The sequence below is a fragment of the Ranitomeya imitator genome, chromosome 8 (assembly GCF_032444005.1).
Source record: "Ranitomeya imitator isolate aRanImi1 chromosome 8, aRanImi1.pri, whole genome shotgun sequence".
Taxonomy (NCBI): Eukaryota; Metazoa; Chordata; class Amphibia; order Anura; family Dendrobatidae; genus Ranitomeya; species Ranitomeya imitator.
Window position 1 is genome coordinate 74834194 of NC_091289.1, and position 23056 is coordinate 74857249.

Below are 23056 nucleotides of genomic sequence, written 5' to 3' on the forward strand. Positions count from 1 at the left end.
TCAAGTGGAAGGGTTATGGTCAGGAAGATAATTCCTGGGTCTTTGCCTCCGATGTTCATGCTGCCGATCTGGTTCGTGCCTTTCATTTGGCTCGTCCTGGTCGGCCTGGGGGCTCTGGTGAGGGTTCGGTGACCCCTCCTCAAGGGGGGGTACTGTTGTGAATTCTGTTGTCAAGCTCCCTCCTGTGGTCATGAATGGTACTTCGGCTGGTTCTGTCCATGGGCTTCCTCTGGTGGTTGTGAGTGGAGCTGCGGCTTCTGAGTTTCCTTCCACAGGTGACGAGGTTAATTCGTTAGCTGGCTGCTCTATTTAACTCCACTTAGATCATTGCAACATGCCACCTGTCAATGTTCCAGTATTGGTCTAGTTCTCTCCTGGATCGTTCTTGTGACCTGTCTTCCCAGCAGAAGCTAAGTTCCTGCTTGTTTTTCTCTGGTTTGCTATTTTTCTGTCCAGCTTGCTATTTTGATTTTTGTCTTGCTTGCTGGAGGCTCTGGGACGCAGAGGGAGCGCCTCCGCACCGTGAGTCGGTGCGGAGGGTCTTTTTGCGCCCTCTGCGTGGTCTTTTTGTAGTTTTTTGTGCTGACCGCAAAGTTACCTTTCCTATCCTCTGTCTGTTCAGTAAGTCGGGCCTCACTTTGCTAAATCTATTTCATCTCTGTGTTTCTAATTTTCATCTTTACTCACAGTCATTATATGTGGGGGGCTGCCTTTTCCTTTGGGGAATTTCTCTGAGGCAAGGTAGGCTTTATTTTTCTATCTCTAGGGCTAGCTAGTTTCTTAGGCTGTGTCGAGTTGCATAGGGAGCGTTAGGAGCAATCCACGGCTATTTCTAGTGTGTGTGATAGGATTAGGGATTGCGGTCAGCAGAGTTCCCACGTCTCAGAGCTCGTCCTATATTATTAGCAACTATCAGGTCATTCCGTGTGCTCTTAACCACCAGGTCCATTATTGTCCTTACCACCAGGTCATAACAAGAGAGCCCCTGTCAATGTCGTTCCTAAGGGATTGAAAAGATTTCTGTACGAAACTTAAGAATGTTTCTACTGCGTGTGATGAATGCGGAGGACGGAAGAGGCTCTTTGTACGTAAACCTAGACTCTGTGAGGACTATAGTCTAGGGTTGGTTGGTTGGGGAGGACCCTCCTTGCTGGGCATGTTAGAGAAGTGGGCCTTTAATCTGATGTTCTGAAAGAATCTTTGTAAATCCATATCTAAATCAAACGTACGGCACTTATAAGAAGAACAGAAACCCAAACCCTTTTGTAGGACCGAATGCTCCATAACACTCAGGGTCCTTGAGAAAATGTTAATTACAAGATTGTCTGTACCTTGGATCGAGTGATCCATCCCCGATCCTGATCTCTTCTTCCGCCCCTGTCCACGTCTTGTCTTCTTCAGTTGTAGCGTCTGGCTTGGCCTAAAAAAGGTGCCGAGGTGGTGGTTGAAGTACCTTGTTCCTGATCGGAGCCTGAGGTAGCATAGTCTGAGGATGCCCTGTAGAGTGGCCTGGAGATTCGCTGTCTGGAGTTGTCCTGCCATCTGTATATCCTATTAGATTTATAATCCTCAGCATCTCTGGCGAATTTATTCCTCTTTCTGGTCTCGATATCACGTTTGTGACGGCTGATCCTTTCCTCGATCTCGGTCTTCAAAGCGGACAGTTCCTCTGGGGTACATGTTGTTGCCAACTGTGTTTCAATAGATTTAATCCGATCCGAGCTATCTTATTGGCCAGATCTCTTTATAGTCCCGCCCCTTCCCTTCTTATATGGGCATGCTGACACTATATGGCCAGAAAAGCGGTGGATGCCACGTCGGAGAGCACTTCAGCTCCAGGTAACGGATTTATCTCTCCTTTCAATATCCCTGGCCTTTTTTTATATATTTTTTTCTATTATTATAAGTTGTCACTTCTTATTGCCCCTTAGGAATCTTCCTATTTGCTCATAGCAGGTTTGCCTACAACAACCACACTGAACTAATTTTGATATATGATCGTGCAGCGATTATAATTCCCGTTAGCAGCTTTTATTAAATAACCTCCTGTAACTGATGAAGGTCACAATTGACTGAAACGTTTTTCTGTATTTACTACAATAAATTTTTCATGCTGCATCTTACCTAAAGTTGAGTGCTACTATTACTATTTATCTATATGGTTTGGGAACCTGTCCTTAGCACCCCTTCTCTAGTAATGTGTGTGGAGGACATGTTTGAAGAGCAGGCAACAGTCAAGTGAAACACTAGAGGAAAAAAAAAGACAAATGTAAAAACTTCGTATAAGCCAAACACAATGTAGCACAAAAAAAATGGACACCAATACTTATATTACAGGCAGTAGTCCAACAACAACAACAACAAAAATTTCAGCTCACCCTTCAGGAAAACATTTCCTCATAGTCCTTGTAGGATCAGAGCACGGAAAGAGCTGCTGCCCCAGCACTTCTGAATTAAAGGGAACCTGTCACCCCGTTTTTTCAGTATGAGATAAAACTACTGTTAAATAGGGCCTGAGCTGTGCGTTACAATAGTGTATTTTGTGTACCCTGATTCCCCACCTATGCTGCCGAAATACCTTACCAAAGTCGCCGTTTTTGCCTGTCAATCAGGCTGGTCTGGTCATATGGGCGTGGTGACCTTGCTGTTTCTTCCCCCAGATCTTGCCCATCTTTCCGTTGGTGGCGTAGTGGTTTGCGCATGCCCAACTGCTAAATCCACTGTGCGGGTGAAGAAAAAACGCGCGATCGGTGCTATTTCCCTGGTTATCGGTGGGGGCGGCCATCTTCCTGAGGCCGCGCATGCGCAGATGGAGTCCTGTGCTGCCCGGGGCTTCAGGAAAATGGCCGCGGGATGCCGCGCGTGCGCAGATGGAGATTGCGGCGGCCATTTTTCTGAAGCCGAGATGCATTCAGTAGAGTGTACCTTTGGCATTCTGGTCGCTAAATGGCGCATTCTTGCATCAGCCATAAATCTAAAAGTCGACGAGGTGGTCAAAGCCTGTGTGGTTCTCCACAATTACATAATGACTAAGGTGCGACCCAAAGTTGAACTGGATGAACCAGTTGCACACCCACTGCCTGATTTCCATCATCACCCGCTGCGGTCAACTGCAGCCATTGGTCACATGCAAGACCAATTTGCTGCCTTTTTTTATTCAGATATTGGACGTGTGTCATGGCAGGACAATGTTGTGTAAATGTCCTGTTATAATTAAATCTGTACCAGTAATTTTCTACAATGATACATTTTTTGTAATCCAAAACCAGGAGTGGGTGATAAAGACAGAGGTGCTAGTTATTATGTTAATAAATTGTTCCACTCCTATTTTTGGTTTACAAATGCTAATATAAAACACTGGCCACATACTGCTAGTAATGGCAGCCATTTTGCTTTATTGGTTAGCTTGTTGACGTCATTGCATCATGATTGTCTTCTCCTGTATCCATTGGACACAAACCGAAGAGACAATCACTGTCACACTATCTATACTCATCAAGTCAGGTATCAGAAATAATGAATCATGATAAACATATACAGGCTCATGAATTCACTATTTCTGACACCTGGGCAGGTGAGCATAGATATGTAGCGTGTGACAACCATTGTCCCCTCAATTTGTGTGTAATAGATTATGTATAAAGAAGAGAAAATGGTGGTTATATAAGGCAGTTATCTACTCAACAGGTCAGGTGTCATAACTAATGAGTTTTTTGACACCTGACCTGTTCAGTAGAGGTGTGCACTGTATTTCCACCATTTTCTCTTCAGACTGCCACACTAGGCACAGACAAAAAGAGATTATGGAGATACATGTAATATTTTTTTGCCCACCTCATATCTGTATACTAAAGACACACAAAGCTGCAGTCTTTTTATTTTTAACTACTGGAGATATGATGTGGCCCAAAAAGTAAGTGTGTGGCGACTTTTCTTGGCGCACGGTGTGTGTTGCCGGCGGCGATAGACACAATAAACCAAACAGAATTTTTGCAAATCAAACTTTTTTTTATTTTGTTAACAACTGAAAAAAATTCTTTTTTACTGTGACGGCTTGGGGTAGAGTGATGTAAACGGGGGTGTGAAGAACTGAGGCCTAGCTAACCGTGGACGACGCAGAGGTGGCAGGAGAAGGGGCAATGAAACTAGAAGGGTCTGGAAGTTCGGGGATGGGGCTTGACACATGAGAGGCTTGAGACGCACTGGAAGGGTGAGACAAAACTGACATTACAGACACATTGGTAAGTGAAGGGGGAGGAATGCTAAGTGTCCTCTGGGGTTTTTTTTCTGGGTTTTTTTTGGGTTTGCCTGGTTGGGGGACGTTTTGGTGGGCTCATATGCCGTGGCGTGGTTGCGGGTGGCCTGTCAGGGTCCGGCTGCACTGTGCTAGAGTCCATATTGCTCGTAGAGCATGCAGCCATGCCAGAGTCCATAGCACTTGGAGAGCGGAAGGCCATGCCAGGGTCCTGCTGCATCGTGGTGGGGGCGGTACGGATAGCCATGCCTGGGTTCTGCTGCATCGTGGTGGTCGAGGTACGGAAAGCCATGCCTGGGTCCTGCTGCATTGTGGTGGGGCGGTACGGAAAGCCATGCCTGGGTCCTGCTGCATCGTGGTGGGAGCGGTACGGAAAGCCATGCCTGGGTCCTGCTGCATCGTGGTGTCAGTGGAGGAGGTCCAAGCAGGAGCAGCGGTTGTCACGGTGGTGGCGGTTGGATGTCCAACTGCACTCATCATGGTGCTGGCGCTGTAGTGGAGTCCGCCTGTGGAAGGAATTGAGGTGGCTGTGTAGTGGTATGCAGCAGAGGTCGGCATTGAAGTTAATCGTGACAGTGAAGGCACAGTTGGATATGCTCCCTCCCTTTTATCACCTTGATGGTGGGGGGTGGCTTATCAGTGTCTAGACATTGTTATCTTAATTGAAACGCATGCGTTCAAAAACGCAACCAAACGCATGTGCTAAAAAACGCATGCGTTTACATAGACAGCAATACGTTTTTTTTTACGCAATCGAACGCATGCGTTTCCTTGCGGAAAAAAACGCCTCTAGAAATTACTACATATTGCATTTCCGCACCAAGACGCAAGCATCAAAACGACGCATGCGTCGTCAAACGCGGCCAAACGCGTACAAAAAAAAGTGCATGCGTTTTTAACCAGGGATTCAAGCTTCAGGAGGCTAATTTGCATATTCCAGGTGCCTTCTGGGAGAAGCGAAGTCTCCCTAAGCTAGAAGATCGTTGGGTACAGCCGGGACCAGCTGCTTCGAAAGCATCACCAAACCAGGGATTCAAGCTTCAGGAGGCTAATTTGCATATTCCAGGTGCCTTCTGGGAGAAGCGAAGTCTCCCTAAGCTAGAAGATCGTTGGGTACAGCCGGGACCAGCTGCTTCGAAAGCATCACCAAACCAGGGATTCAAGCTTCAGGAGGCTAATTTGCATATTCCAGGTGCCTTCTGGGAGAAGCGAAGTCTCCCTAAGCTAGAAGATCGTTGGGTACAGCCGGGACCAGCTGCTTCGAAAGCATCACCAAACCAGGGATTCAAGCTTCAGGAGGCTAATTTGCATATTCCAGGTGCCTTCTGGGAGAAGCGAAGTCTCCCTAAGCTAGAAGATCGTTGGGTACAGCCGGGACCAGCTGCTTCGAAAGCATCACCAAACCAGGGATTCAAGCTTCAGGAGGCTAATTTGCATATTCCAGGTGCCTTCTGGGAGAAGCGAAGTCTCCCTAAGCTAGAAGATCGTTGGGTACAGCCGGGACCAGCTGCTTCGAAAGCATCACCAAACCAGGGATTCAAGCTTCAGGAGGCTAATTTTTGCCTGTAGGACATTATTGCAAGAGAGCTTGGCTGAGTAGATTACACAAGAAGGAAAACACACAGCAAGTCAGCAGGATCTAGGAGCAACATGGCAGATGTGACAACCTACATGGTGAGCTGCAGCATGTGCTACATGTTCACAGATCGACCAGAAGAAGAATCCAATTTCACCTGTCAGAAGTGTAGACTAGTGGCCCTTTTAGAAGAAAAGGTGCGGGGTCTGGAAGAAAGAATAGCAACTTTGAAACTCATCAAAGAGAATGAAGACTTTCTAGACAGAACAGAAGCATCTCTACTGGTCACAGAAGGTGCAAAAAGTGTCAGAGAACCTCCAAAAGCAGATGAGTGGAAGCATGTGACCAAAAGAAGCAAGAAGACCATGGAGAAATCACCAACCACACAACTGAAGAACCGATATCAAATCTTTGTAGAGAATGAAGATGGCACACCTAAGAATGAAGCAATACCAGCAAGCAAAAAAGAAAAGGGCACACAGCAACAAGTGACAGCAAAAAGTACAGCCAAGAAGCAACGAAGAGTGGTGGTGGTGGGAGACTCACTACTGAGAGGCACAGAAGCAGCCATCTGCAGACCGGACATAACCGCAAGAGAAGTATGCTGCCTTCCAGGTGCGATGATCAAGGATGTGACCGATAGGATACCAAAGCTCTTCAGCTCCAAGGACGTCCACCCATTTCTTCTGATACATGTTGGCACCAATGACACGGCAAGGAAGGACCTACCGACAATCTGCAAGGATTTTGAAGAGTTGGGGAAGAAAGTAAAGGAACTGGATGCACAGGTAGTTTTTTCTTCTATCCTTCCAGTAGACGGGCATGGCACCAGGAGATGGAACAGGATCCTTGATGCAAACAACTGGCTAAGACGATGGTGCAGACAACAAGGATTTGGATTCCTGGACCACGGTGTGAATTACTGGTATGATGGACTCCTCGCCAGAGACGGACTACACCTCAACAAACCTGGGAAACACACATTCGCCAGAAGACTCGCTACACTCATCAGGAGGGCGTTAAACTAGAAGAAGAGGGGACGGGAAGAAAAACATTAGACTCGAACAAAGACGACCCAGGAAAACATACTCAGAAGGGAGGTAAGAACATTTCTAAAACAATCCACAGTGAGGAGATTGGAACAAAACAAAATCCTCTAAACTGCATGCTCGCAAACGCCAGAAGCCTGACAAACAAGATGGAAGAACTAGAAGCAGAAATATCTACAGGTAACTTTGACATAGTGGGAATAACCGAGACATGGTTAGATGAAAGCTATGACTGGGCAGTTAACTTACAGGGTTACAGTCTGTTTAGAAAGGATCGTAAAAATCGGAGAGGAGGAGGGGTTTGTCTCTATGTAAAGTCTTGTCTAAAGTCCACTTTAAGGGAGGATATTAGCGAAGGGAATGAGGATGTCGAGTCCATATGGGTCGAAATTCATGGAGGGAAAAATGGTAACAAAATTCTCATTGGGGTCTGTTACAAACCCCCAAATATAACAGAAACCATGGAAAGTCTACTTCTAAAGCAGATAGATGAAGCTGCAACCCATAATGAGGTCCTGGTTATGGGGGACTTTAACTACCCGGATATTAACTGGGAAACAGAAACCTGTGAAACCCATAAAGGCAACAGGTTTCTGCTAATAACCAAGAAAAATTATCTTTCACAATTGGTGCAGAATCCAACCAGAGGAGCAGCACTTTTAGACCTAATACTATCTAATAGACCTGACAGAATAACAAATCTGCAGGTGGTTGGGCATTTAGGAAATAGCGACCACAATATTGTGCAGTTTCACCTGTCTTTCACTAGGGGGACTTGTCAGGGAGTCACAAAAACATTGAACTTTAGGAAGGCAAAGTTTGAACAGCTTAGAGATGCCCTTAATCTGGTAGACTGGGACAATATCCTCAGAAATGAGAATACAGATAATAAATGGGAAATGTTTAAGAACATCCTAAATAGGCAGTGTAAGCGGTTTATACCTTGTGGGAATAAAAGGACTAGAAATAGGAAAAACCCAATGTGGCTAAACAAAGAAGTAAGACAGGCAATTAACAGTAAAAAGAAAGCATTTGCACTACTAAAGCAGGATGGCACCATTGAAGCTCTAAAAAACTATAGGGAGAAAAATACTTTATCTAAAAAACTAATTAAAGCTGCCAAAAAGGAAACAGAGAAGCACATTGCTAAGGAGAGTAAATCTAATCCCAAACTGTTCTTCAACTATATCAATAGTAAAAGAATAAAAACTGAAAATGTAGGCCCCTTAAAAAATAGTGAGGAAAGAATGGTTGTAGATGACGAGGAAAAAGCTAACATATTAAACACCTTCTTCTCCACGGTATTCACGGTGGAAAATGAAATGCTAGGTGAAATCCCAAGAAACAATGAAAACCCTATATTAAGGGTCACCAATCTAACCCAAGAAGAGGTGCGAAACCGGCTAAATAAGATTAAAATAGATAAATCTCCGGGTCCGGATGGCATACACCCACGAGTACTAAGAGAACTAAGTAATGTAATAGATAAACCATTATTTCTTATTTTTAGTGACTCTATAGCGACAGGGTCTGTTCCGCAGGACTGGCGCATAGCAAATGTGGTGCCAATATTCAAAAAGGGCTCTAAAAGTGAACCTGGAAATTATAGGCCAGTAAGTCTAACCTCTATTGTTGGTAAAATATTTGAAGGGTTTCTGAGGGATGTTATTCTGGATTATCTCAATGAGAATAACTGTTTAACTCCATATCAGCATGGGTTTATGAGAAATCGCTCCTGTCAAACCAATCTAATCAGTTTTTATGAAGAGGTAAGCTATAGACTGGACCACGGTGAGTCATTGGACGTGGTATATCTCGATTTTTCCAAAGCGTTTGATACCGTGCCGCACAAGAGGTTGGTACACAAAATGAGAATGCTTGGTCTGGGGGAAAATGTGTGTAAATGGGTTAGTAACTGGCTTAGTGATAGAAAGCAGAGGGTGGTTATAAATGGTATAGTCTCTAACTGGGTCGCTGTGACCAGTGGGGTACCGCAGGGGTCAGTATTGGGACCTGTTCTCTTCAACATATTCATTAATGATCTGGTAGAAGGTTTACACAGTAAAATATCGATATTTGCAGATGATACAAAACTATGTAAAGCAGTTAATACAAGAGAAGATAGTATTCTGCTACAGATGGATCTGGATAAGTTGGAAACTTGGGCTGAAAGGTGGCAGATGAGGTTTAACAATGATAAATGTAAGGTTATACACATGGGAAGAGGGAATCAATATCACCATTACACACTGAACGGGAAACCACTGGGTAAATCTGACAGGGAGAAGGACTTGGGGATCCTAGTTAATGATAAACTTACCTGGAGCAGCCAGTGCCAGGCAGCAGCTGCCAAGGCAAACAGGATCATGGGGTGCATTAAAAGAGGTCTGGATACACATGATGAGAGCATTATACTGCCTCTGTACAAATCCCTAGTTAGACCACACATGGAGTACTGTGTCCAGTTTTGGGCACCGGTGCTCAGGAAGGATATAATGGAACTAGAGAGAGTACAAAGGAGGGCAACAAAATTAATAAAGGGGATGGGAGAACTACAATACCCAGATAGATTAGCGAAATTAGGATTATTTAGTCTAGAAAAAAGACGACTGAGGGGCGATCTAATAACCATGTATAAGTATATAAGGGGACAATACAAATATCTCGCTGAGGATCTGTTTATACCAAGGAAGGTGACGGGCACAAGGGGGCATTCTTTGCGTCTGGAGGAGAGAAGGTTTTTCCACCAACATAGAAGAGGATTCTTTACTGTTAGGGCAGTGAGAATCTGGAATTGCTTGCCTGAGGAGGTGGTGATGGCGAACTCAGTCGAGGGGTTCAAGAGAGGCCTGGATGTCTTCCTGGAGCAGAACAATATTGTATCATACAATTATTAGGTTCTGTAGAAGGACGTAGATCTGGGTATTTATTATGATGGAATATAGGCTGAACTGGATGGACAAATGTCTTTTTTCGGCCTTACTAACTATGTTACTATGTTACTATGTTAATGTCAAATATAGGAAAACACGACGCATGCATTTGTATGCGTTACAAACGCAGTGGCAAAAAACGCAAATGTGAAACCAGCCTAAAAAAGTTAAAAAAAAATTTTTTAGGCTGGTTTCACATTTGTGTTTTTTGCCGCAGCGTTTGTACCGCATATAAACGCATGCATCGTGTATTCATATATTTAACATTAAAAACGCATGCGTTTTTTTGTTCGCGTTTTGCCGCGTTTGACGACGCATGCGTCGTTTCGTCGCTTGCGGCTTGGCGCGGAAATGCAACATGTAGTAATTTCTAGAGGCGTCTATTTGCCGCCAGGAAATGCATGCGTTCGATTGCGCAAGGTTTGCGACATTGCTGTCTATGTAAACGCATGCGTTTTTAAGCACATGCGTTTGGTTGCATTTTTGAACGCATGCGTTTCAATTGAGAAAACCATGTCTAGACACTGATAAGCCACCTCCCACCATCAAGGTGATAAAAGGGAGGGTGTGGACAGTTGCAGGTCACTTCTCACCAGACTCTGAAGCAGACGAGACACAGACAGGCTACATCTTGGAGGATAACAAGACCCTGAACAATGTGAGTATATCCTAGCCAATGCCTTTATTTTCTATTTTCTGTCTCTACATGTCCTAATTTCTGCCATTTCTTTCTTTCTACATACATCAGAATGTCTTCTTCGGATTCTTCATCTGGTGAGGAGTTTCGGCCAGGACAGTCGGAAGTGGAGCATGTCAGCGAGGTGAGTATTTGCCTCGTCAGATTGGTAAGTATTCACTGTCACATGTGACAATTTGATTTTTCCTTTTTTTTAGAGCTCTTCTACTGCGGTACAGACAGGGCAGGAGCAGCGGAGTCAAGGTCCGGTGGAAAGACGGCAGCGGGTACGTATACAAGGCTGACTGTCCTCAGTGTAATATTCTTGAATCTTCCTTTCTTTCCACTCGTATTTCTTAACTTTTTTCTTCTGGAATCCTTTTGTATGTTGACTTTCCTATTCATGCCATTTCTCAGCATCTTTTTTCTTTATTTTCCTTATGTAATTGAGCAAACTTTAATGACTTTCTTTAATTTTTAGGTTTCACAACGGGACGATGATCTGATAGAGAATGACCTCCTTATCACCTTGGTCCAGGAGCGAATCCCATTGTGGGACAGCCGGGATCCACTGCACTCGAACAACACCACGATCCGGCGATTATGGAATGAGGTGGCCCAAGCAATGTGGGATGGCTGGGACAACGCCCCGACACGGGTCCGAACTGCATTTGGTAAGTATTGCACTGCAGTGTGAAGCAGCAGAGACCTTGGCCGTGCTCACTCGACTGTGTGTGATGAAAGAAACTCTCAGGAGTTTCTATCATCACACACAGTTGTGTGAGCACGGCAAAAAGTCCATTTTCTGACCATAATGTTTTTTTTTTTAACAGTGGGCAAAGTCAAAACACGTTGGCGTTCGATGAAGGACCGCTTCAACAAGGACCTGCGTCAAGAGAGCCATGTTCCCAGTGGTTCAGGAGCAAGGATCAGACGCTACAAATACCATCGTGTTCTGTCATTTTTAAGACCGGTCCTTGCCCAGAGAACGTAAGTATTTATCACAAGCATCTTGTTGTATTGTATTGCCATAATCTGTATTTTTAAATTCCACAGGATTTTGCGTATGGTAAATGTTTCATAATAATTTTATTTTTCCTTTTTTCACAGCACATACAGCACGACTGCTGGCCCAGGTTCTGGAGCGGTCCTTCATCCGACAGCCACGGACCCGTCCCAGCCATCCAGCAGCGCAGCAGCAAGTGGGCCTTCCACACTAACTGGAGACCAAGGAGCTGGTCCATCAGGTCTTCCCCTTTCGCAGTCCTCTTCCACTGCCCCCTTTTTTTGGGGCTCATCCCGGCAGCGGCAGAGGGCTTCGGACAGGTCACTCATGCCCAAGTTTTTGCACTTGAGCTCGGTTTTACACAACGCAATCAAGGCTTTGGGTGACCGAATGGATGTTTCACATAACCTCTTAAATGCACGTATCCAGGAGGTCAGCAAAAGCCTTGATCAAATGAAAGCCGACCTCCAGAGGCCCGCACATCTTTTTTTTAATGAAATTGAGCAGGGCCTGTCGGAACACCTTACTCCTGATCTCCAGCTGAGTGTCATGCAGGCCTGCAATGCTGCTTACGTGCAGGCTATGCAGCAGAGTCGGTATTTCCAACAGACAGTGGGGGCATATCCACCTGTGCCTTCACTGTCATGATTGTCCTCAATGCCGACCTCTGCTGCATCCCACTGCACGGCCACCTCAATTCCTTCCACAGCCGGACACCACTACAGCACCACCATGCCGAGTGCAGTTGGACATCCCACCGCCACCACCATGACATCCGCTGCTCCTGCTTGGACCTGCTCCACTGACACCACGATGCAGCAGGACCCTGGCATGGCCTTCCGTACCGCCACCTCCACGATGCAGCAGGACCCTGGCATGGCCTTCCGTACCGCCACCACCACGAAGCAGCAGGACCCTGGCATGGCCTTCCGCTCTACAAGCGCTATGGACTCTGGCATGGCTGCACGCTCTATGAGCACTATGGATTCTGGCATGGCTGCACGCTCTACGAGCACTATGGACTCTGGCATGGCTGCACGCTCTACGAGCACTATGGACTCTGGCATGGCTGCACGCTCTACGAGCACTATGGACTCTGGCATGGCTGCACGATCTATGAGCACTATGGACTCTGACACAGTGCAGCCAGACCCTGAAAGGTCACCCGCCACCACGCCACGGCATATGAGCCCACCAAAACGTCCCCCAACCAGGCAAACCAAAAAAAAAACCACAGAAAAAAAAACAGAGGACTCTTAGCATTCCTCCCCTTCACCTACCAATGTGTCTGTAATGTCAGGTTTGTCTCACCCTTCCAGTGCGTCTCAAGATTCTCATGTGTCAAGCTCCATCCCCGAACTTCCAGACCCTTCTAGTTTCATTGCCCCTTCTCCTGCCACCTCTGCGTCGTCCACGGTTAGCCAGGCCTCAGTTCTTTACAACCCCCATTTACATCACTCTACCCCAAGCCGCGCAGTAAAAAAATAATTTTTTGAGTTGTTAACAAAATAAAAAAAGTTTGATTTGCCACAATTATATTTGGTTTAGTTTGTCTTCTGCCGCCGGCAACACACACCGTGCGCCAAGAAACGTCGCCACACACTTACTTTTTGGGCCACATCATATCTCCAGTAGTTAAAAATAAAAAGACTGCAGCTTTGTGTGTCTTTAGTATACAGACATGAGGTGGGCCAAAAAATATTACATGTATCTCCATAATCTCTTTTTGTCTGTGCCTAGTGTGGCAGTCTGAAGAGAAAATGGTGGAAATACAGTGCAGACCTCTCCTGAACAGGTCAGGTGTCAAAAAACTCATTAGTTATGACACCTGACCTGTTGAGTAGAGAACTGCCTTGTATAACCACTATTTTCTCTTCTTTATACATAATCTATTACACACAAATTGAGGGGACAATGGTGGTCACACGCTACATACCTATGCTCACCTGCACAGGTGTCAGAAATAGTGAATTCATGAGCCTGTATATGTTTATCATGATTCATTATTTCTGACACCTGACTTGATGAGTATAGATAGTGTGACAGTGATTGTCTCTTCAGTTTGTGTCCAATGGATACAGGAGAATAGAATCATGATGCAATGACGTCAACAAGCTTACCAATAAAGCAACACGGCTGCCATTACTAGCAGTATGTGGCCAGTGTTTTATATCAGCATTTGTAAGCCAAAACAAGGAGTGGAACAATTAGAGGTAAATTATGATATTAACAGAATAACTAGCACCTCTGTCTTTATCACCCACTCCTGGTTTTGGATTACAAAAACTGATATTAAATACAGATGAAATACTGCCAGTTTTAGGACAACCTTGGTTTGGAGAGGAAAAAGATATGAGAGACGGTCAACACAACCAAAACTAAAGTTTATTAATGAGAAATATTATTATCATTGTAGAAAATTACTGGTACAGATGTAATTACAACAGGACATTTACACAACATTGTCCTGCCGTGACACACGTCCAATATCTGAATCAAAAAAGGCAGTAAATTGGTCCCGCATGTGACCAACGGCTGCAGTTGACCGCAGCGGGTGATGCTGGAAATCGGGCAGTGGGTGTGCAACTGGTTCATTCAGTTCAATGTTGGGTTGCTACTTAACCATTATATAATTGTGCAGAACCACACAGGCTTTGACCACCTCGTCGACTGTTTCCACTTTTAGATTTATGGCTGATGCAAGAATGCGCCATTTAGCGACCAGAATGCCAAAGGTACACTCTACTGTTCTTCGGGCCCTGGTCAGTCTGTAGTTAAAGATCCTTCTAGTGTGGTTCAAGTCCCGACTGGAATATGGCTTCAGTAGGTTTTCACACATCTGGAAGGCCTCATCCCCAACCATAACAAATGGCATCGGTGGACCTTGAGTGTTGGGGAGAGGTTGTGGCGGTGGAAAATTGAAATTGTTGCCATACACACGGCGGCCCATATCCGAGTTCTTGAAAGTCTGGGAATTGTTGCCACAGCCAAAAGCTCCAATGTCCACGGCGATGAAGCGACAGTTTGCATCGGCTATTGCCATGAGCACCACAGAAAAATATTTTTTGTAATTGAAGTACTCCGATCCTGTCCTGGCTGGTTTGATAATGCGAATGTGCTTTCCATCCACCGCTCCTAAACAGTTGGGGATATCACACACATTCCAGAATTTTTCCGCAATTTGAAGCCACATGTCCAAGGTGGGTAAGGGGTATAAACTCATCCCGGAGTACATTCCACAAAGCCCGGCAGGTGTCCGCAACTATTCCGGACAGGGTGGATATTCCAAGCCGGTATTGGAAGTGGAGGGATGATAAACTCTCTCCGGTGGCCAGAAATCTGGAAGAAAAACAAACACAAAAAAAAAAAATTACAATCTATTCTTTTTATGGTGTGGTTACGATAAAAAAAGAAAGGAAAATACACAAAAAATACATGTCAGAAAACACTAAATTTGGACTGTCATTGGTTTAGATTTTGAACGTACCTTAATGTAACCAGCAGACGTTCCTCAGGTGGAATCGCTCTACGGAGCTGGGTGTCCTGTCGCCGTATGGCTCCTTGGACACGAGAAAGCAAATCCCGGAACGAGTCTTGCGACATTCGTGTGTATTCCTGGAATTTCTCTGGGTTGGCATTAAGCTCGGCATAGAGCGTGTGATAGGTTCCACGGCTCTCACGTACTTCGATAATGGAGTGCCTCCAAAAACGCCTACGTTGTCTCCTTCTCCATCTTTCACGATTTCTGTCTTGCTCCCAAGCAAAAGCACAGGCAAGAAACAGCTTGAAGCTGAAATCCAGGTTGAAATAAAAGACCCTAGGGTCTATATATAGAGATCTCATCATACACGCCCTCTGTAGTCCCATTGGCGGTGACTGGTAATCTTGATTTTTCTCTTGTGAAATTTCTCATCATGCGCACCAAAAACGCAAACGCAGGAAAAAACGCATGTAAACGCGTACAAACGTGGCGTTTTTTTAACCGAATGCGACAACGCTTGCGTCTAAAAAACGCTGCGTTTGTACACGTTTATATGCGTTTTTTCCACCACTTGCGGATGCGTTTTAAACGCTGCGGATTTAAATGCAAATGTGAAACTATGTATATATAGCAGGATATGATCCAAAAAGTATCAAATATGTAAAGCAATTGGACTAAAAAATAACTTTTAATAGTAATATTTAAAAAAAGACAAACTAACGTGATCAAGTGATGTACAGACAAGGGAAGATAAAAAAGAGGGACTTGCGTTCACTCTTATTGACACAAAAGGGTACGTAGAAAATAACTAACACACTTGTGCCGGTCTATATTATACTATTAGACCCAGCACATCTGCTAGTTGTTACTCCGAGAGGAATACGTCAGTATACCACAAAATGTTGACCAGGTAAAAAATGGTATTGTGTAATATAAATATATGCACTGTATTTGCTAGAGATGCATTGGGTCATGTATTCATGTTACCCTACAGTGCCTTCTTTCAACACGTGTAATTGGTCCTTATTGTAAACTGACAATGTATCCACATATCAATGAGTAAGCATAATATCTGCAGCACAGAGGCCGTGAGAACACCGTCACGATAGAGCCCATCAAATCATATACGCATCTGCCAGGGAAATATACACACCCTTATTCATAGGCAGAAATTTTGCGCATGTTACAATAGTACTAACGCTCTCAAGAAAGTGACATGTGCAATCTACTGTAGCCGTTTCAAGCTTAAATGCCAATGGCACAAATAGCATGGTACAATCTCACCCATTTGCTTCCATGTGAGAAATGCTTCCGGCCTCACTCATATCAGATAGCGTCTCCCGACGCGTTTCTTCCTAACCAGGATTCATCAGGGGAATGACAGAGATACCTGCAAGGCTGCTTACCTAGCCCCCGCCGTGTCTCCCTTATGTACTTATCCGCTGGACCGCTAAACGCCGCTCGTCATTTTCGGCGTGCATTGCACTTCCGGTCCTTTGTGCCCTCAGTTCTGGTTCGTTCCATGCTGGATTTGCGCATGCGCACGGCCTGGAACGCATGTAAACCACGCCGTGGAACGCAAACAAGTTCTCGCTATAAAGAATGGTCCTTCATAGACACCGGAGCATTTACATAGTAAGGGACTCTTATCAGAGAGGTAATATCCCCGCGAAAATGTAATCCAGAAATGATATTACCTAAAATGCTGCTTTATCAAGCGTACTATATATTTGCATAACAATAAAGCAAACATGCCTAAGTGGAGACCACCCGAATTGTATTTACAAGGTGCTGCTCCAATAATCCTTCGGTCATAGTCCGGAATTTAATACCGGTATCATATCATACCAACCGATACATGAAGAATAATGGGGTATGAGGTCAAAGAGCCAGAATTCAAAAATAGAAAACACAAAAAAAAAAAAAAAACATAATAAAGGTATAATGAAGGGGCACGTTTATGAATCAGAAAGGGACCGAATGAAAAAATAGAAGGTAACAATACAAATGCAAGCATTGTTTCGACATACGGGACACCATAGAACCCTCCAAAAGCCTATACACCCTATAGGCAAACTACAATAACTGACCCCTTCCTACGTGGAGGTTGGCACCCTTAGAACCTGCGCAAATGGCGCCCCCACTCAACGGAGGCTGTCCCTAACTATCCATCCCTATGTATCCCTACTATAGAGAGATGGGAAAGGGGGAAGATTATGCAAGACAATATATGTAATGTGAACTACCCCATTTTTTTGTGTGTGATGGGGTGATAATCTCGTTCCAAGACCAAAATATAGATGTAGGGAGTACCCACATGTGTCCTGATAAGAAACAGCCTGTAAATGTTTACATTGTAATGCTACAGACTGGTATCCTGCCTATCGCGGGGGTTGGCACCCTAAGATTCCTGCGCATAATGGCGCCCCCACTCCACGACGGCTATCCCTATCCTGTCCCTATTATGAGAAGAATAGGAGAAACCGAAGCATATGAATAAACAACTCTTTATTAATATAAACATTAAAAGATGTATCAGTAATATCAATAATATAAAGGGTATATACGTTCCAGCAGATAACAAAGATAGCGGGAAACAACCCACTCCTCACGGCACCCCACACAAGGCAGTTATTATGTACAGACCTAAAGAGCACATAGTATCATGTGCCCAGGTGAAGTAGCAAGCTAATTCGCGGTAAATGGCACAGTGTGAACTAGTCACACTGAGCCCAGTGTAAAGGCATAAATAGAGAGTAATGAACTAGCTTACCGGCTCACGGGGGGGACCGAGGAGAGGGGAGAAAGTATCCCGCCGGAAAAAGAACCCCGACGCGCGTTTCGCGGCTCTTGCCACGCCGCTTCCTCAAGGGGATATGAGAAGGAGCAAATAGGACCTGCTGATAACCCTCCCGACCCCAGTCACATGACCCTAACCGGCCAATCCTGATGGCGCTGGCGGCGCATGCGCCCGGCGATGGGAAGGTCCTCCATGGAGACACGGCGTCAGGCCCAGCGCGAGCGCCCCGGGGATTAAGCCAGGGGCGGTCGCACAGAACACATAGACGCCCGTCCACACGGAGGAGCCGCCCATCCACCGGGCGATGCGCGCGGCCATCACAAAGAAAGAGCAGGCAGGGATGGTCAGTGGCGCAGACATTGAAGTCCAAACTAAGACCTCAATAACTCTGCCTGGCACAGAAAAAAGTCAAAGCCAGGAACCTGCAGGGCACTAAAAGGGAATTGGAGGACAGGGAGGACAAAAGAAGGACGTAAAAAGAAATAACAAATATCCCTGAAAAAATTCTGCCAGTCAAGCAGAAAGGGTAAAGCCAAAGTTAAATGTATTGTGCCATATGTCGGATAAAGCATCACCGCTAACGCATATGATGGAACATGCAAATAATAAAAAAAAAAAATAAATAAACAGAGTAATAATATACAGATAAATCACATTAATATATATGTATACCACCATAGGCCGACATAAGACAAAATAATTGAAAAATAATACAACGGTATAACAATATAATAAGTCCTTTGATAGTATACATGTAGGGAATAAGTCGTTCCTGTCCATAGTCCGTAGTAGATCTTGGGAGGTAATGAGGTGTAGTCCACATGACCGGGGAGAAGGGGAAGGGAAACAGCAGTCCATGGGAAACCCGTAGATGAAAACGATTACTGATAAATAAAAAAGCAAAAAACACAAGTTAAAAACAGATTAAAAACAAGAAAATAAATCCGGCAGGGATACGGATGGGCATCCATGTAAGTAAGATGATTAGTTAAAGGTAGGGAGCAAAGCTAAGGGATTCGTTAAGGCCTCTAGGAGTCATACAATCCAGCAAGACGATCCATTTCGTCTCGATCTGAGCTAACCGTTTTTTGTAATCACCACCTCTCACACCCAAATGTAGTACATCAATTCCCCTGACCGAGAGCAATTTGGAGTTGCAGTTATGATGTAATCTGAAGTGTCGAGGGATTGTTTTTAGGTCCGACACTGTGGACACTGTCCTGGCCGCGCCAATGTCCCGCACATGTTCCCGCACACGGACCCTAAGTTCACGTGTGGTAAGGCCCACATAAATCCTCGGGCATGGGCAGGTAGCGTAATATATAACATTTGTAGTCCCGCAGGAAATGCGCTGTCCAATTTGGAAAGTTCTAGACCCATCACTAGATTTAAAATCAGAACAGCGCAGGACATTGGCACAGGCAAGACAGTGCCCACATGGAAAACAGCCCGCCCGGGGGCCACTCGTCCCGAACGGATTTGCTGGTATAGGAATGTAGTGACTCCTAACCAGCATGTCGCCAAGATTCATGCCCCTTCTCGGGGTCATGAGGGGCAGGTCGCCCAGGACGGCACGCAGGGAGGGCTCGGTCTTCAAAACAGGCCAATGTTTTTTTAAAATTGAACGCATACTCTCCCACTCATGATTGAAGGTGGAGATGAATCTAATATGATCACCTCCACCTTCTGCACGACGTCGAGAAGTAGGGTACAAAAGATCACTCCGTGGGGTTTGGCGAGCACGGTCATAACCGGCCTTGATGGACCTGCGGCTATAGCCGCGGTCCTCAAATCTTTGTCTAAGGTCTCTCGCCTGTGATTCAAACCTAGTCTCGGAGGAGCAAATTCGCCGCACCCTGAGGATCTGTCCGACCGGGACGGCCCTCACGGTGGCCCCATAATGAGCAGAAGTGGCATGTAATAAAGAATTGACAGCGGTGGGTTTTCTGAAGACATCCGTCTGGATACGCCGGTCAGAATCGACCTCCAGACGGACGTCCAGAAAATCCACCGTAACCTCACTGGAGGTGTATGTAAGCCGTATATTCTGCGTATTGTTATTTAGAGTCTTCATGAAATCCTCGAGCTGGTGAGCAGATCCCCCCCACAAAAACAGAATATCGTCGATATAACGATACCAGCACAGCACATGGGCAGCGGCGAGGGGGCCCCCGTCGCCAAAGATATCCCTCTCCCAGGCGCCAAGGAAGAGGTTGGCGTACGAGGGCGCACAAGCCGCGCCCATGGCTGTGCCGCGTATCTGTAGATAAAAATTATCTTTGAAAACAAAAAAGTTATGGGTGAGGATGTACCCCACCAGCTCGAGGATGAGCTCACACAGAGGGCCCTCCAAGTCGGAGGCCCCCAGGAAGCGGCGAACGGCACCCAACCCATGGGAGTGATCAATACACGTATACAGACCCTCGACGTCGGCAGTAACAAGAATTGTGTCTTGATCCACAAGGATGCCGTCAACCCTCGACAGGACGTCTGTCGTGTCTTTAATGTACGATGGTAAAGTCTCAACAAGTGGTTTGAGATAAAAGTCAATAAATTGACAGACGGGGTCACAAATGCCGTCAATACCAGACACGATCGGACGCCCCGGAGGGTCGAGGGCATCCTTGTGGATTTTAGGCAGCAAATAAAATGTAGGGACCCTAGGTGACTTGATGGTCAAACCGTCAAGTACCTGTTTGGTGATAATATTAGCCTCAAGAGCCCCAATCAGTATATTTTGTAGTTCCCGTGAAAAGGAGACCATGGGATTGGAGGATAGCTTGAGGTACGTATTAGAATCCCTGAGCTGCCGGAAAACTTCCCGCTCATATTTGACACACGGCCAGACCACCAAATTCCCCCCCTTGTCCGCCGGTTTGAATACTACATCTTTCATTTCTTTAAGTTGTTTAATAGCATGGCGCTGTTGTGACGTCAAATTGTCAAACATCCGCCGTGAGGATAGTTGTTTAAAATCCTCACTCACCAATTTGGTGAAGATTTCTATTGCTGGTGATAAGGACAAGGGGGGGAACCTGGCAGATCTCGGACGCGTGGAAGGTGGAAACTTACTTGGACCAGATGTGGACGGGCGTCTATGTGTTCTGTGCGACCGCCCCTGGCTTAATCCCCGGGGCGCTCGCGCTGGGCCTGACGCCGTGTCTCCATGGAGGACCTTCCCATCGCCGGGCGCATGCGCCGCCAGCGCCATCAGGATTGGCCGGTTAGGGTCATGTGACTGGGGTCGGGAGGGTTATCAGCAGGTCCTATTTGCTCCTTCTCATATCCCCTTGAGGAAGCGGCGTGGCAAGAGCCGCGAAACGCGCGTCGGGGTTCTTTTTCCGGCGGGATACTTTCTCCCCTCTCCTCGGTCCCCCCCGTGAGCCGGTAAGCTAGTTATTATTATTATTATTATTATTTATTATTATAGCGCCATTTATTCCATGGCGCTTTACATGTGAGGAGGGGTATACATGATAAAACAAGTACAATAATCTTGAAAAATACAAGTCACAACTGGTACAGGAGGAGAGAGGACCCTGCCCGCGAGGGCTCACAATCTACAAAGTTCATTACTCTCTATTTATGCCTTTACACTGGGCTCAGTGTGACTAGTTCACACTGTGCCATTTACCGCAAATTAGCTTGCTACTTCACCTGGGCACATGATACTATGTGCTCTTTAGGTCTGTACATAATAACTGCCTTGTGTGGGGTGCCGTGAGGAGTGGGTTGTTTCCCGCTATCTTTGTTATCTGCTGGAACGTATATACCCTTTATATTATTGATATTACTGATACATCTTTTAATGTTTATATTAATAAAGAGTTGTTTATTCATATGCTTCGGTTTCTCCTATTCTTCTTATGTGTATTATATGGAGCGTATTTGATCTGTCTGGTCATTCTCAACACACCTGTGTTTTGTCCAGACTGATAATATGATTTTGGGAATTTTAGTATTACTAATTATTTCTGTGTGTTTCACAGTTGTTCCCACTGCAAGTATGGACTTCCGTGCACGCGACCGCACTTGGCGTGCACAGTTAAATGAGGTGTTCCACGATAACATTGAAGGGGGTAATGATGGGCCCAGCAGGGAGCTCCAAGGAACTATTGTACGTTTCAAGGATCTTCTGCGCAAAAGAACGCGCATTTGGTGGAATCACGAATTCCTGGACAGATATATACAAAAAGACCTCATCCCGAGGGGACTTCGCATACAGGTCTTCCCCTCATTCCCCATAGAGGATGAGGAGTTTAAGGGGAGATGGGAAGATCTAACTAACAACTGCTCTAAGGGCTTCATGACTCTCCTCAAACAAATGAACCAGAAATCATTGGAACTTATGGAGGCTGAGATCGATGGCCTACAAGCCACGCTACATAGGGATATGACAGGAGATGCCCTAAAAAAATTAAACGATGAGGTCGACGCTGAGCTCCAAAGATGGGCCAGCGACATCCAGTCAACCAAAGCTAAAAAATTCCAGCGAGACGTCCTAGACAAACAACTTTCTCGGGTTTATAAATGGCAAAATCCTATTGGACGGTCTCGGGCTAAATCCAGGAGCAATTATCAATCTAGATCGAGATCCACCTCCATACATTCCAACAGATCTACCTATGATGATGATCCAATCACCACCTCCCAACCCAATGGTTCAAACTTTGTAGGATCTACTAACAACAAAAGAATGGCCACAAGACAGTTTGCCAAGACTAAGACATCTGGAGGGAAGGCCGCCCAGGTGGGTACGCGGGGGCGGTTACAGGTAGTTAATCTTTCCACACATGTTCTTTCAGCAGCCCAGGTAGACGTTTTGGGTAGGGGTCTGACATTCTCTCCCACCAATTCTTTTAATTATTTTGCAGCATTAAAGGACCTTCATTTGTTTTCACGCAAGCTGATCCTCAAGAAGCTCCACACTAACAGATATGCCCCTGAGGGAATGAGCGATATTGAGAGGGAGACCCTTCGGGATTTGGAGGATTTGCTTGAGGAGCAACATGCATCTGGTCCAAGTAAGTTTCCACCTTCCACGCGTCCGAGATCTGCCAGGTTTTCCCCCCCTTGTCCTTATCACCAGCAATAGAAATCTTCACCAAATTGGTGAGTGAGGATTTTAAACAACTATCCTCACGGCGGATGTTTGACAATTTGACGTCACAACAGCGCCATGCTATTAAACAACTTAAAGAAATGAAAGATGTAGTATTCAAACCGGCGGACAAGGGGGGGAATTTGATGGTCTGGCCGTGTGTCAAATATGAGCGGGAA